Below are 15889 nucleotides of genomic sequence, written 5' to 3' on the forward strand. Positions count from 1 at the left end.
ATGCTTTATTACAATCCAGATTTTTTTTGTAAGATTTAGACCATTGCACATAGGAGTACGTAGAACAAAAACTTGGCCAAAATTTTTAAATGAGTTTTCAGATAGCAAATCTAGAGAAACATTTCAAAAGGTCTATCTGCTTTGATCGATTTTTTGATCGGTCACTTTCATTCAATCACCGCAACTCATTAAACATCTTTTTTGACACGTTATTTGCACAAGTTGATAGCGGAGGGATTACTCTAGCATCTGTACAAAAAAAAAACACGCTTGGGAGAGTTACTTAAGCTAAACATTTCCAAAATGAAAAGACGTTTCGGAAAAACGATGAAAGCAGATAGGACCTTTTGAAATGTTTATCATTTACATTGTTTATCATTTACATTTTTAATGTGTTTTAAAGTGGTTTTATCTCTATTAAACTTTATATTTAGACATAAAAACTGATTATTAACAAGTTTTCGTCAAGTTAGATCACCATCACTCTGAAATTCGAAAAAAAGTACAAATATAGTAAGAGCTTGTTCTGGTGAATACTTTTTCGCCAATAATTGATTTTGCTACTTTTAAAGCGTTTTTAAATCACTCTCTTCAAAAGGATATGAATATTTTGGAAACCACAGTGCTTCCAGTAGATCATTGAGTCATGTTAACTGCGTAACTCAACTCATCCAATGGTACATTTTCCCTTGCATTTGCGTTTTGCGTCTCTTGCTTCGATCACTGCAATCAATCCTTTCCTTGGCCGACATGAATGTGAAGCTTCCGACCAACTTTACAATTTCATGATTAAGCTATACCAATTTTGTCATATTTCGAAACTGTCGATTTTATTTGAACTAAAGCGACACCGTTGACGCTCAAGAATCACTTTAAAGTTATAATAACATGAGTAGAAGTTTATATTTTTCGTAGAACATTTTGTGACTTATTCATGGGCTCTAACTAATACCAAGGTTTTGATAGTTACTGCCGTTTGTCGGCTGCATACAATGTAGTAAGTATCAGACTTGAATTATTTTTTTCGTATTTTGGCCAGCTTTTTGACTGAAATACTCCTATGTGTACTGCGACCATTGTTTTGATCTCTTGTGGTATACGATCCAGATACATTTAACAGTGTTTGGAAAACTTCAATGAAGAACATACTTTCGAAACTCATAGGAACAAAAAAAAAACATGCAGATTTTTATTTCAATTTTCTTTCACATCGCCAAACATAGTTTTAAGCTAGTGAATAACTTCAAAACTCTTAGAGAAACTGAAACTGTTGAGAAGAGTAAATGAATGAAGAAGAAAGTAAAATGATGATCAGACAAGAATCCAAAGGAACCGAAGGTAAATTACTCTTCTCTTCGGATCTGTCTGTTTGAACAGTTCGTCAAAATTCAGTTGAACCTGAGAAAACATTTTCCTCAGCTAGAAATATTGCTAATAAAATCCGCTGCGGTATGGGCGACGAAGTTTTGACCATGCTATAGCTATTTAAATATAATTTCTCAAGGGACAGTAATTTTAAGGATGAAATTCTTCATTGATTGATTATTTCATCCTGTAAACACTTTGTATCAGGAGCAACTTGCCCATAACTAGGTTCAACCAGTATAATGCACTCGGAGATGCCAAACAAACAATAAATTCCTAATCCAAATTAATATTTATATCTTATTTTTTTAGTTTTTCCTTGAAATAGCACAAAACGAATAATGACTTGCGTTTTTTCGCGACCATGATTGTGATTGCTGCCTCAAACTATGATTTTCAGAATTTGTAGTTGACAAGTAGGTTCGAAACTCACTAGTTGTCCCTGTAAGTATGAGTGTGTATAGAGATTAGCTGTTTTACTTAGAAAATAAATTTATGTTCAATGTTGCTTTTGTGTAAATGTATTTATTATATACACCGTCATATGATTTTTAACGCCTACCTAAGTTGGTAGCTTTCATTAGCCCTACAATGATTTATGAAAATTGTGACAAGTTTTTTTTTTCAATTTTAAGAAAAATACCGAAAATACCGGTTTTTTCACCTCTCCAATACCGGTATTTCGGTATTGAAAAAAATATCGGTTTTACCGGTTTTAGTTTTACCGGTAAACCACCCTAGTTCTCATATATTTCATATATCGCCATTTTTACGATTTTTCTTTTACAGATTCGGCAAATTTTTTCAGCCCATTTAGTTTATTTAAAATGCTAGGTTTGGTTGAAACTGAGGCTCTAGATTGTTTACTAATAAATGCAGTGATTTTTTGTTGATATTTGAATGTCCTCAAACCAAGTTTTACAATATTTACTGCATTGTTGCATATACAATAATTTTTTGTTTTCAAATTTTCATCAATTTGTGCACATTTTTTATAATAATAATCGATGAAACTTCAATAATCAATACATAAATTACATCACATCAGTTTGTTAGTAGACATTGTGATAAGCAAATAAAAAAGCACAACCTTATTGAGCGGTACCTTTGCGCGTAGGGAGTGTGGAATATAACTACACATATGAGCAGGCGAGCCAAAGCTGCGTGCTGTTAATTGAATTAACTGTGTCTGGGCTAAATTTATAATAGACCTGAACCGTGATAATAAAAAAACTCAGTTAGCATAACACATTGCAACTCAGTGAGCATAACACATGCTCATTGCATAGCGCAGAGCCCTACGTAGACGCTACAGAACAGGTTATTAAGAAAACAGCCAGAAAAGTTTTCAACCAGCTAGAATTTTCATCATAGTACCCTTATCAATGAGCAATAAATGTGCGCTATCTATATATTATCAGTTGCAATCGAGAAAGTCTCAAATTATATGAGCCTCTTTATTACACACGCTGAGTATGCCAAGACTGGCGGTGGCCAACGAATCGTGGATAAGTATGTCGTCACATAGCATGCTGCTCCACTATTTTTTGTTCAGTGGAGACGCCTTACTTTTTGTGATTTTGGCTTAATCATTGTTATTTTGAATTTAAGCTGCAATACGCCTGTTTTATGAAATATTGATATCAAGTAAGTTTCTGGCCGCAAACAGCTGCTTATCTGATAACAACAGACCAACCAGTGTTATAAACGTGTCGGACTTGTTTTGCGGTTACAAGATTTATGGCATTCATGACCAAAATATTTTATAAGCCCGATTTTCCACCTACATCAGTGAAGTGAACCTTTTTGCGACGAATATCTTTACCTTACCTCAAACTTCCAAGACATCGAAAAACCGACAGCTTGCCATTCACGGATGAAAAACCATATGGATGATTCAGTTATGGAAATAATAACCTCGTAACACCTTACTGTTGTCGTACCTTTTCTATTGTAAGTTAACACAATCGGAAACCATGTGAGTATTTTTCAATTAGCACAAAAATGGTTTAACGGGGCATATAATGCAGGTTTTGTCAAGTACATATGCTTGTTGCGTCGGGATTATCGATTTTCGGTTCGGCTTCTAATCCGTTTCATCCCGTGCGTCGTGCGCAAGGAAATTTCCCCTCCTTAGCTCTCCTTTCCGTTTCTCTGTTTTTGCTCATCAGAATTCAGAGGACGCACGTTCCAATCGCTTGCGTGATGTGGAATGAAAATAACATGTCGCTCGCTGTGTCGCTGTGCGGTTTCAACATCTGACCCATCGCGCTTCCCCGGGAAGCATCGGTTTAATCGAAATAGTTGGGTGAAGTAATGAATCGGATGGAATTTATCGAGGGACAAATTACGGTTGGTTCGCTTGTGAAGCAATCAACCGATTAACGCAGCGCGTTGGTGTGCTTTCGAGATGCAACGATAAAACAGTGACGTAATAATCCACATGTAAGCATTTGGTATTGTTGACTAGGAATGTAACGCTCGAGCTAGCAGAAACTCATATCACAGCACAGCGGCATCCTGCACAAAAGACCGTTTGAAGTCATATTAACTTTAGTTCAATAGGTTTTAACCGGGTTATTTTTATTCGGTATTCTACAGGCCTGCCTAACAATTTTATTTTGTTACATTCCGCAGTACTAGAAAAACTAAAAAAGTTAATGTACATTTTGACTGTCCCAAAATTTACCACCCCCTAATGGCGAATCTTCATCACGTTTAGACACTAAAGCCACAATTCACAATGCGGGCTAACTGAAGATGACAAGAAAACGCTGCCACCCTGTGATGGTAAAGTGTTTTTTGTTTTGCTCCCGGTTTATCCTCTTCCAATTTCACCGGCAACGGGCCACGTCCGAAAATAAGTGCACATACAGAGGAAGAATTGCTCGCAATAAAAGTCACCCGGACCAATCCGATCCGGTTTGTTCTGCATTCAAATGAGCAAACGTTCGGAGTCGAAAAATGAACTTTCGCCATGGACGTACGGATGAATGGCATCCACCGAGGTGACATCTCGGCCTCGACCACGGCAGACCTGAAACGGAAGGTGCAAATTTCATTTTATCCGCTTTTTTTCTGCAGACCACCTGCCAACACCAACAGCACAAGAACTGACGGTGGCGTGAACCAGTGTCATCACCATTCAACCACCGAACCGTTGAGAAATGTGGCGCTGGCAGCATCGCACACATCGCGACAATCGGAGAGGTTGAATTGGTGTGTCGGTGTCAGGCACTGTTGCCTGTACGTATGGGAACCATAATTTATCGTGCAAGAGCAGATGATTCGACCGGTGCTTGTAAGTTCATACGTTCGTAGAAGATTGACTTATTGTCGAGGACCGATGAGCCCGATGGAATGAGGAATTAAGTTGCACCGAGGGCAGAACATATGCAGCGCTTAAACTTGGTCTCACAATATAATCGTACGGTCTCCGGTGGATAACAGTTACAATGGAGAGTTTGGATGTAATCCGTAGCTGAAGTCGAAGGACGCACGAGGGATTTGCATTTTAGTAGTGGCACTATCCAACCATGTGATAATCTGCTTCAATTAAGCGGGATGTGAACGACATGTAGAGTGAGGTGAGCACTCGGCCATGTAACAAGAGGTCCTACAACAAATCACTTTTGGCTGTTCTACCCATTAACTATTACATTTTGAACATGATGCGTATATTTCGACATATGACGCATGGGAAATTACCCAACGAAAACTAACTTGTATCGTTTTTATTTTCATTTATTTCAACCCTTTGATCCTTATTTTCTCCTGCTCCAACTTGCCATTTTCTTGTCCGCAGTATTATACTAATTAATTACGGTACCAAACTAATGCTGAAATCAGTGTGGAGCCATTTCAATATGAAAACTGTTACGAAGTTTCGAGATTGTAGACATTAGGAAGTGAGTTGGACGTTGATTTTGCAAGAGATGGTGAACTGAAAATTAAAAGTACTTTTCACAAGTGCAGAGCTCTTAATTCATTTGCGCTGTTAGAAGAAAATGTTCATTTATTTGAAAAATTTGGTAATGACAAAACAAACAACTCAGTTCGGTAACATTTTTTCACAACCTAGATATAATAGTTGGATGCGATTGTTTTTGATTTAAGATCGTACCTTGAAGACAAAACAAAAACATAATGTTTCCAAAATAAGCCGATATTCAACAAAATTACAGAACCAGATAAGACAATATACGACAATACTTAAACAAAGAGAAGAAAATTGACAGTTGGAGACAGAACATTATCGAAACTAACACGAGAGTATTGATCATTATTTGAACAAAAAAAATCTCAGCGAATCATATTTGCATTAGGCTGTCCCAAAAAAAAATCAATGTTGAAAAAGTCAAGGTGCTCAGCCCTAAATTAAAAGATAAGGTTTTTTATAGCATTTTTGAAGAACATTTCGACATTCTAAAAAAATGTTCTAAGGTTGCCCAAACGTGATTTATGAAAAAATGACTTTTTTAAGCTACAATCCCACTCTTTTGCACTTTTTTCAAATCTGTTCGATTCCTACATTTTTCCATATATTTTTTTATTTTTATAGGGTTGTTTTTAGAATGGTTTGCATGGTTTAGTTCAACATCGCATTCAATTATTCGATGTTTAGCATGACCCTTTCGTATATATTTTCTTTGAGAAAAGTATGATAAATGACTATGGAGAAAAATATTACGGACAAGTAAATTATGTTCATTCTGTGCCGAACACGCATCAGTATCGGACGTGTTTGGTGATCGCTCCGATAGAATATAGAACAAAAGACGTGTGAACAAGTGTTGGCATTGTTTGCCTGGTCGAGTGAAATAAATCCGGGTTCAAGGTCGCGCCTTTGTGCAACTGTTTCGCATCGTGACTGCCAGCTGGTGCGTAAGCCGATTTGGCTGCTGGCTGAATTGTGCTACAGCAGTGGACGAGACACAAAAGAGGAAAAAGAAGAAGCCATCAGTTGACAGTTGAGTTGTATCGCTGTGTGGAGTGATCTCACACCTGGCTCGCTGCTGGTGGCTGTTTGGTGCTGCTGTATTGGTGCTGCTGGCTGTAACGGCTGCAACTTCGAACGATCGGACAACCAACCTTACTGGAAGGGAGAAGTAAAAAGGTACGTGCTCTTGTCGGCGCTAGTGCGCTAGACTTAGCGGGATGGATGTAGATCCCTCGCCTCCCGCGTCACCATCCCCGAACCCCTCTGACCCTGACCCTTCTGTTACCCCCTCCCCTGTTCATTCTTCAGTCCCCCCTCGCCCCAGGCTTTACCCAGACGGAGCCCAGGGCAGCTATACAGTCTATTTTCGGCCAAAGGCGGGACCGAAATCGAAACAGTTGAACATCTTGCAGATTTCTAAAGACCTGACGAAGGAGTTCAAGGGCGTGACCGAAATTTCCAAGGTCCGGCCTAACAAGCTCCGTGTCGTGGTCAGTAACCTGAAAGAGGCCAACGATATAGCTTGCTCTGAGCTCTTCACACGCGAGTATCGCGTTTACATACCCGCACGAGACGTGGAGATCGACGGTGTCATAACCGTTTCGAGCCTGTCCGTCGAGTGTATATTGCAAAATGCCAAAGGGTGCTTTAAGAACAACATATGTCCCGATGTAAAGGTGCTCGACTGCAAGCAACTGCGGTCAGCATCGATCATTGGTGGCGAAACAGTATACACTCCGTCAGACTCGTTTCGAGTTACGTTCGCCGGGTCAGCACTACCAAGCCACGTCTCGACCCACCGGGTTCGTCTCCCTGTGCGATTATATGTGCCTCGCGTCATGAACTGCCTGAATTGTAAGCAGTTAGGCCACACCGCCGCCTACTGCTGCAATAAGGCACGTTGTGGCAAGTGTGGGGAGAATCATGCGGATGATTCCTGCAGTAAAAATGCTGAAAAATGCATTCACTGTGGGGAGAGTCAGCATGAGCTCTCGACATGTGCGGTGTACATGCAGCGCAGGGATAAAATAAAGGGGTCTCTCAAAGAGCGTTCGAAGCGTTCTTACGCTGAGATGCTGAAGAAGACCGTTACCACTTCTCCCATTACATCAAACCCTTTTGATCTGTTGTCCTCTGATGAAACCGATTCTGACGATTCACCAGCTGGAACATCTTACGCCAATCCTGGGGAGTCTAGAAAGAGGAAAAATATTTCCTCTCCTAAACTTCCCAGAAAAGGTCCTAGAATTTCTCAAAGTGAAATGAAAGTTACAAACAAACCAAACAGTGCTGCGGAAAAACCGAAGCAAACTCCTCCTGGGCTGCAAATTTAAAGTCCCAGAAGGAGTTCCCAGCACTGCCAGGAGCATCTAAAACCCCAGTTGTTCCTTTTGCACTCCCAGTTGATGAAACAAACTCTGGATTAGTGAAATTTTCTGACATTGTGGACTGGATTTTTGTAACTTTCAATGTACCCGATCCAATTAAAATTTTTCTTACAGCATTCCTCCCAACAGTTGGATCATTTTTGAAGCAGTTGACTGCCCAATGGCCCCTCCTTGCATCGATTGTATCCTTCGATGCCTAATTCAACTGCGTATATGAAGGATTCTATCTCTGTCTTACAGTGGAATTGTAGAAGTATTTTACCAAAAATTGATTCGTTTAAAGTTTTGATAAATAAAAACAAATGCGATGCATTTTCCCTTTGTGAAACTTGGCTTACTTCAAATATTGATCTCAACTTCTATGATTTTAATATTATTCGCCTTGATCGAGACACCCCATATGGAGGAGTACTTTTAGGGATTAAAAAGTGCTATTCTTTCTATCGTATTAACCTCCCCTCGATTCCAGGCATCGAAGTTGTCGCATGTCAAATGACAATACATGGTAAAGAGCTTTGTATTGCCTCAATATATATACCTCCCAGAGCACAGGTTGGGCAACGGCTGCTCTTTGATTTAATAGAACTTCTTCCCTCGCCACGTTTGATTTTGGGAGACTTCAACTCTCATGGCGTGGCTTGGGGTTCCCCATACAATGATAACCGCTCCTCTTAAATCTATAACCTTTGCGATGACTTCGACATGACTATTTTAAACAACGGTGAAATGACACGTATCCCGAAACCTCAAAGCGCGCCCAAGCGCTTTGGATCTATCCTTATGTTCGACGTCGCTACAGTTGGATTGCACATGGAAGGTAATCCTCGATCCTCACGGTAGCGACCATTTGCCTATTCTTATTTCAATTAATAACGGGTCAACTCGCATGCGACCAATTGACATTCCGTATGACCTCACACGGAATGTCGATTGGAAGTTATACGAGGAAATGATTTCAAAAGCGGTCGAGTCGATTCAACATCATCCACCACTTGAAGAATACAACCTCCTCGCGGGCTTGATTCTCGACGCCGCGTTGCAAGCCCAAACAAAGAAATATCCCGGCGTAACGATCAAAGAACGACCTCCCACTCCGTGGTGGGACCAAGAGTGCTCCGATGTCTACACGCAAAGATCCGACGCCTTTTTGGCCTTCCAGAAGGGAGGTATACCTGGCGACTATTTACGGTATTCGGTGCTTGATACCAAGCTTAAAAGTTTGGCTAAAGCAAAGAAACGCGGATATTGGCGTCGGTTCGTGAACGAGACGTCGAGGGAGACATCGATGAGCACTCTTTGGAACACAGCCCAAAGAATGCGGAATCGCGTAACGGTCAACGAAAGCGAGGAGTCTTCAAGTCGGTGGATATATGATTTTGCCAGGCAAGTATGTCCGGACTCTGTTCCTTAGCAAAACATTGTTCGCGATGCGTCTCCGGGCCACGACGCGATAGAATCACCTTTTACGATGGCAGAATTTTCAGTTGCCCTCCTGTCCTGTAACAATAACGCGCCTGGGTTAGATAGAATCAAATTCAACTTGTTGAAGAATCTACCCGGCAATGCCAAGAGGCGCTTGTTGAACTTGTTCAATAAGTTCCTGGAGCAAAACATTGTACCGCAGGATTGGAGGCAAGTGAAGGTGATCGCCATCCAAAAACCAGGTAAACCAGCTTCTGATCACAACTCTTATAGGCCGATTGCAATGCTATCCTGTATCCGGAAATTGATGGAAAAAATGATACTCCGTCGTTTAGACCACTGGGTCGAATCAAATGGTCTACTATCAGAAACTCAATTTGGCTTCCGCCGTGCCAAAGGGACGAATGATTGTCTTGCGTTGCTTTCAACAGATATTCAGCTGGCGTATGCTCGCAAAGAACAAATGGCGTCTGCGTTCTGTCACGTGAGGTTCTGCGTTTGTCACGTGAGGTATCTGATGAAAAAATGTCAACAAAGATTGAATTTTCTTCGTACATTAACCGGACAATGGTGGGGAGCCAATCCAGGAGACCTTATAAGGCTTTACTAAACAACGATATTGTCTGTTATTGAATACGGGTGTTTCTGCTTCCGCTCCGCAGCAAACACACATTTGATCAAACTGGAGCGAATACAATATCGTTGTTTGCGTATCGCCTTAGGTTGCATGCAGTCGACCCATACGATGAGTTTGGAGGTCTTAGCTGGAGTACTACCATTGAAAAACCGCTTCTGGAGCCTGTCTTCTCGTATTCTTATCAAATGTGAGGTCTTGAACCGTCCCGTGATTGAAAATTTTGAAAGGTTAATCGAACTTAATTCTCAAACCCGTTTTATGACATTGTATTTCAATCACATGTCCCAAAATATTAACCCTTCTTCGAATATTCCAAATCGTGTCGACTTATCAAATACTTCTGATTCTACTGTGTTTTTCGATACATCCATGATAGAAGAAACTCGTGGAATCCCGGATCATTTACGCGTGCAGCAGATCCCCAATTTTTTTTCCAATAAATATCGAAACATCAACTGCAACAATATGTTCTACACTGACGGATCACTTCTTGATGGGTCCACTGGCTTCGGTATTTTCAATAACAATTTAACCGTCTCCCATAAGCTCGATAATCCTGCTTCTGTTTACGTCGCAGAATCAGCTGCAATTCAGTACACCCTAGGGATTATCGAAAAAATGCCCACGGACCATTATTTCATCTTTACGGACAGTCTCAGTTCCATTGAGGCTCTCCGATCGATGAAAGATGTTAAGCACTCTCCGTATTTCCTGGGGAAAATACGGGAACATCTGAGTGCTTTATCCGAAAAATCGCATCAGATTACCTTAGCGTGGGTCCCTTCTCACTGCTCGATACCGGGCAATGAAAAAGCGGACTCATTGGCTAAGGTGGGCGCAACAAACGGTGATATTTATGAAAGACCAATTGCTTTTAATGAATTTTTCGCACTTGTACGCCAGAATACGATCATCAGTTGGCAAAATGCTTGGACCAGAGGGGAATTGGGAAGGTGGTTACATTCCATAATCCCCAAAGTATCGACGAACCCGTGGTTCAAGGGGTTGGATGTAGGTCGGGATTTCATTTGCGTGATGTCCCGGCTTATGTCCAATCACTATAGATTTGACGCGCATCTCCGTCGTGTTGGGCTCGGGGAAAGTGGTATCTGTGCCTGTGGTGAAGGTTATCACGACATAGAGCATGTGGTTTGGTCATGCCCTGTACACCGTGACGCCAGGTCTAAATTAATAGCTTCCCTGCAGGCCGAAAGAAGGCAGCGGGCTGTTCCTGTTCGTGATGTCTTGGCGAACCGTGACCTATCCTACATGTCCCTTATATACGTTTTCCTGAAATCCATCCACGCCCCAGTTTAATCCTATTCCCTTCCGCCTACATCCAACCAAACGACAAGAACACGTTAAGACCCCGGATCCGGAAACAGCAACTAGACCCGCACGATACTCTCAGGCCCCGAGGGAGACAACCCAATATGCCAGTCCGTAATATCTTGGCCCAGCAGCGGAAAATATTCAATATGCTACTTACCTATGGCGATGAAAACCATCAAACAACAAATCAGTGCTTTTAATGCAAAACATTCTAGCCTTAAGTTAGATTTAGTTTCAGCTCGTAGTCGGCAGCGAGGATAAAAAATTTGCTTTTAGTTATTAAGATACTTTAGAAAGTGAGCTACCAGATATAATTGGCGCCGTTAAACATTGAATTGTATTTGTGCCGTGTCAAATAAATTATAGATGAAGAAAAAAAAAGTAAATTATGTTAAGGTGAAACGGTATAGGAGCACGGTAAATAGCAGATTTCGAATTTTTAAAGGCACAAAACTCGGAAAAAACGTTGTGAAAACACATCCTCATATTTTATGTGGTGATGAAAACATGAGGATGTGTTTTTACAGGTGATGCAGAACCTTTTTCCAAGTATTGTGCCTTTGAAAATTCGGATTTGGCCATTTCTGGCCACCATAGCGTTTCTCCTTAATATTTAATTTTTGGTATTTTTGAATTTTAAATTAAAACCTCAACTGGTTCTTCTCTATTGCCAATCACTAACAACTGTTTTGATATAGTTTCTGTAGATATTTAAAAAAATATTTATTTATTTACTTATTTTCCTGCTGGACCATCTAGCCATTAAAGTCATGATGATTTTTCTAGGGTGGTGAAAAGCCAACTTGAGAGCCAATCACAAACGAGCGTGAAAACTCCACCAGAAACATTTATATTTCTACATACAATAACATTTAACAATTAACATTTAACATTCAACATTTAACATTAGCGTATCATACATACATATTTAAAATTTGTCAATGAGCTTGTCTTAGCCTATTTTTCAAAGTAACACTAGAGCAATTCCTCAAAAAAACGGGCAACCAATTTAATGGACCATTTTTGATTTGGCTGAAACTTTGCATAGATGTTTCTATAGGCAAGAGATGCCATTGTGTGCTATTTGTTTAATTTTTTGGAACACAACTAATTTTTGAGAAGCTATTGAAAAATGCAATTTTGGGAAGGTATTGATCATTACGCATATTTTTAGGGCTAAAACTGTTTGTGTGATCATTATGACGTTTTCGCCCAAGTTGTAGATAATTTTGTCTTTCCGAAAACAAATATACACTCTGAAAAAATTTTTTTTTGTGAAAAAAAGTTAAAATAAAAATGGAAAAATAATTATTTAAAAAAGCTCAAATTTATTTTGCCTTTGTTATATTAAACAAAGGTTATAAAATCGATCGAAAAACGCAAAATAGATCCAAGGTCCGAAGGGCCGAACCGTATATACCATTCGACTCAGCTCGAAGAACTGAGCGTCTGTTCGTGTGTATGTGTGTATGTGTGTTGTCTGTATGTATGTGCCGCAAAATACTAACGCACCTTTCTTATAGAACGCAATATCCGATTTTGATGATCTTATACGCAAATGAAAGCTGGATCCAGAACGGATTTTTGATTAATGGCTTAGATTTTGATATATTGATCAAAGAGGATTTTTTACATAGTATATTTAACTTTAAACACAAAATGAATCTGTTGAGGGCCAAGTGTTGTATACACGCAAAAGTTGGAGTGTGCGTAACCAGATCATTTATGAGCTTTTTCAGAGCATTTAATGATCTATTTCGAAACCAGTACAACGCATGTGTATTTGACAGCTCCGAACCACTTCGCTTAGAACGATTTCATCGGTGGTAGTATCGTCATAATGATTTGTAGTGGTGTTGGTAATGTTTTTCAGGAGACTACTCTCGTTGATGCAGTGTTATTAGCACTGGTTGCTGATAATTAAGGCACTTTTAAGTTTATTGAAATATAACCTGATCGATTCATTTTCAAGAACCATATCATTCAAAACAACATTGAATCATTATAATTAATGGAAGACATTTGATATGTTCATAAAATTTAGCATTCAACTATGATTTTACTGTTTATTTGTTTTGTCGACTGTAGCGGTTAACTCTGTAGATTTATCGGCTGACTGTTTATGTTGGTACAGATGCAGATAAATTAAGCAAAAACATGTATAAACATCACGTAGAGAAAAGTGAATAATCATCAGTTATTACGAGGCGAGGGCCTAGTGTGGTTGGTAACGTCTCCGCCAACCACGCATGACGCCTGGGTTCGAATCCCACCGCCGACATAGGTGTCGATGGTTGTGAGGTGGCGTGATCCACTCACAACCAACCCAACTGGTCTAGATTCAATCCTAGCCGACACCGGGAGATTTTCTGAGGCGAAAAATCTCTGGGATCACACCTTCCATCGCATGAGGAAGTAAAGCCGTTGGCGCCGGTCCGTTAATAAACGGGTCGTGAGTTAGGGTCCTGGGTGTGGAGTCGCCTCCCTGGGCGTCGGTGATTGGCCACAACAGTGGCGGAACTAGACCGACGGAAAATAAGCGAGAATAAAAAAAAATCAGGTAATACATTTAATTATCGTCTTACTTATTGAAAGTTTAAAACCAAAAAAAAAAAACCTAAATTAATCCACCTAGCGGTCAGACTCAGCCTTTCTCATTCAAACTTGTTATTTGTAAAAATAGATTTACAGGAATGCCAAAATCCAATAAAGGTATATTTACTCTTTGGGTTCTAAAATATTGATGTTGTCATTGGAGTATAAAATATGAAATTTGACGTAATGTTAGTGCTTAAGAAATAGCGAAATAATAGAAATGACTCTTAATTTTGAACAATTTGATCATTCAATAATTGTAGACTTGACCCTGATTCGTGTTATATATTAAGACTTTTGTCAGATAAATTGAAGTAAAATAAACAAATAAACAAATAAACAAATCATGAGCGATACCGGGGACGTTCACATAGTACGATACCACATTTAAATGATGTTGAGGCCATATATATTGATTAAAGCAGATATAGTTTTAAATAGTCTTTGAGTTTCTTTTCTTTCCAAAACTTTTGAACCACATATCAAATTGATATTAAGTTTATTATTTGTAAATTTGAGAGATGACTCGTTTGTATGACACTAGTTATGTTCAAAAAAGTCGTGTAATACTTGAGATAATATACTTCCGTTGTTTTTTTTTAAACAATCTAATACATAACGGTTGCTTTAGTTCGATTATAATCAACTGAAATGAGAACGTATAGGGCAGCCAAACTTTGAAATCACGTGTTCAATCATAATTCATCAGTTAATCCTTAACTAGCCCGTTCATCTGATATCAATATTGTTCAGAACGGTTGTGTAGTTTCTAAGATAATGAAGTTTCGTGATTTTCACATTTTGATACATTTGTAACCGATCGTTACAGTAAAATCAAATGTTTTTTTAATTGTATGAAATGTACCTAGTAAACGCTCACCTATTTTTCATATAACGTACTAAGCCACTGCACTTCTTACACGAAACCGATGGGCTGTCGCATACGGGGCGAAAAGAGTCGACTAGCCGCCATACCAAATTTGAACTACGAGCATTGGCGGCTATCGAGTACACGTCAACAGCGCATTTGAATTTAGGCGAGCGAGTGTGAAACAAGTGCGAGTTAATTTTTGTAAGAAAAAGGTTAGTGGTGGCAAACAAATTATTGATTCCCCCCCGCCACCGTAAAATACCTCTGAACCTGGCTAATTTTGGGAAAATTTCCCGCCCATAGGACCTTTTTTTGCTATATTCGATTAATTTGCGATTGGCGATCGCGATAGCACTCTGCACCCGCTTCGGTCTAGGCAGCATTAGGTTGTCTACGTCTAACCGTAAAAGACCAGCGAACTCTCGGGCAACGGCCCTAACCGTAAAGGAGAGGATTTCCTTCTCGGTTCGGCAGAAGTCGGTCTCGTCCGTCGCCAACCGATCCCCGCCAACGAAGGAAGCGCCTGAGAAGACCCTTGCCTGGAACGCCTTTCCAGGTCGCCTACACACCACCCACGCAGTTGCAGCCGCCTTGCCGCTGACCGGCGGAAAATCATCGCTTCGACGCGGGACGCCGCACATCGAGCCAGAAGAGTCGAGAGAAGCAGCGGTACGTACCTGTTGTGACACCCGTCGAACTACACACCACACCGTTCAATAAAACACTTTTTAAGAAGTTGAGCGTTTCAGTGTTAAATTTAGTATCGCGAAATCCCTCCAGTTTGCCAAGTTGCGCGCCGGCCTTGTGACTAAGTCCAGGTCTCGTGCTGCTGAAGTTTGTCGGGAAGCTACCCTACTTGGAGGGGAGTGACACATTACAGACGAAGTTACAGCCCGATTACAGCAAAATTCAATAGGGTGTTATGAGGCAGCTAGACCTTTCATTTGACACTAATCTTGTAGAAATCGTTTCAACCATCTCTGAGAAAAGTGAGTGAGTTTGTGTAGTCTTCGGAATATGTTTCTTTTCATAGCTGGATTTCACCTTTTTAAACACAACAGGCAAAGTAATAATCCGTTTGTAAGAAAAAATCAATAGGGTCTTATGGGGCAACAAGACCTTCCATATGACACTGATTTTATGAAAATCGGTCTAGCCATGAGTGAGATTAAACAGTCTCCAGAACACGTTTCTTTCTATTACTTCTAAACCACAAGTTCAATCTTCATAAAATTCAAAAGTTAAGGGTTTTTTAGGTAGCCCGTTCATTTAAAAATTAATTTTGTTCAAATCGGTTGCGTAGTTTCTGAGATATTGATGTTTCGTGATTTTTACATATT

This window comes from Wyeomyia smithii, chromosome 3, assembly GCF_029784165.1.
Source record: "Wyeomyia smithii strain HCP4-BCI-WySm-NY-G18 chromosome 3, ASM2978416v1, whole genome shotgun sequence".
Lineage (NCBI taxonomy): Eukaryota > Metazoa > Arthropoda > Insecta > Diptera > Culicidae > Wyeomyia > Wyeomyia smithii.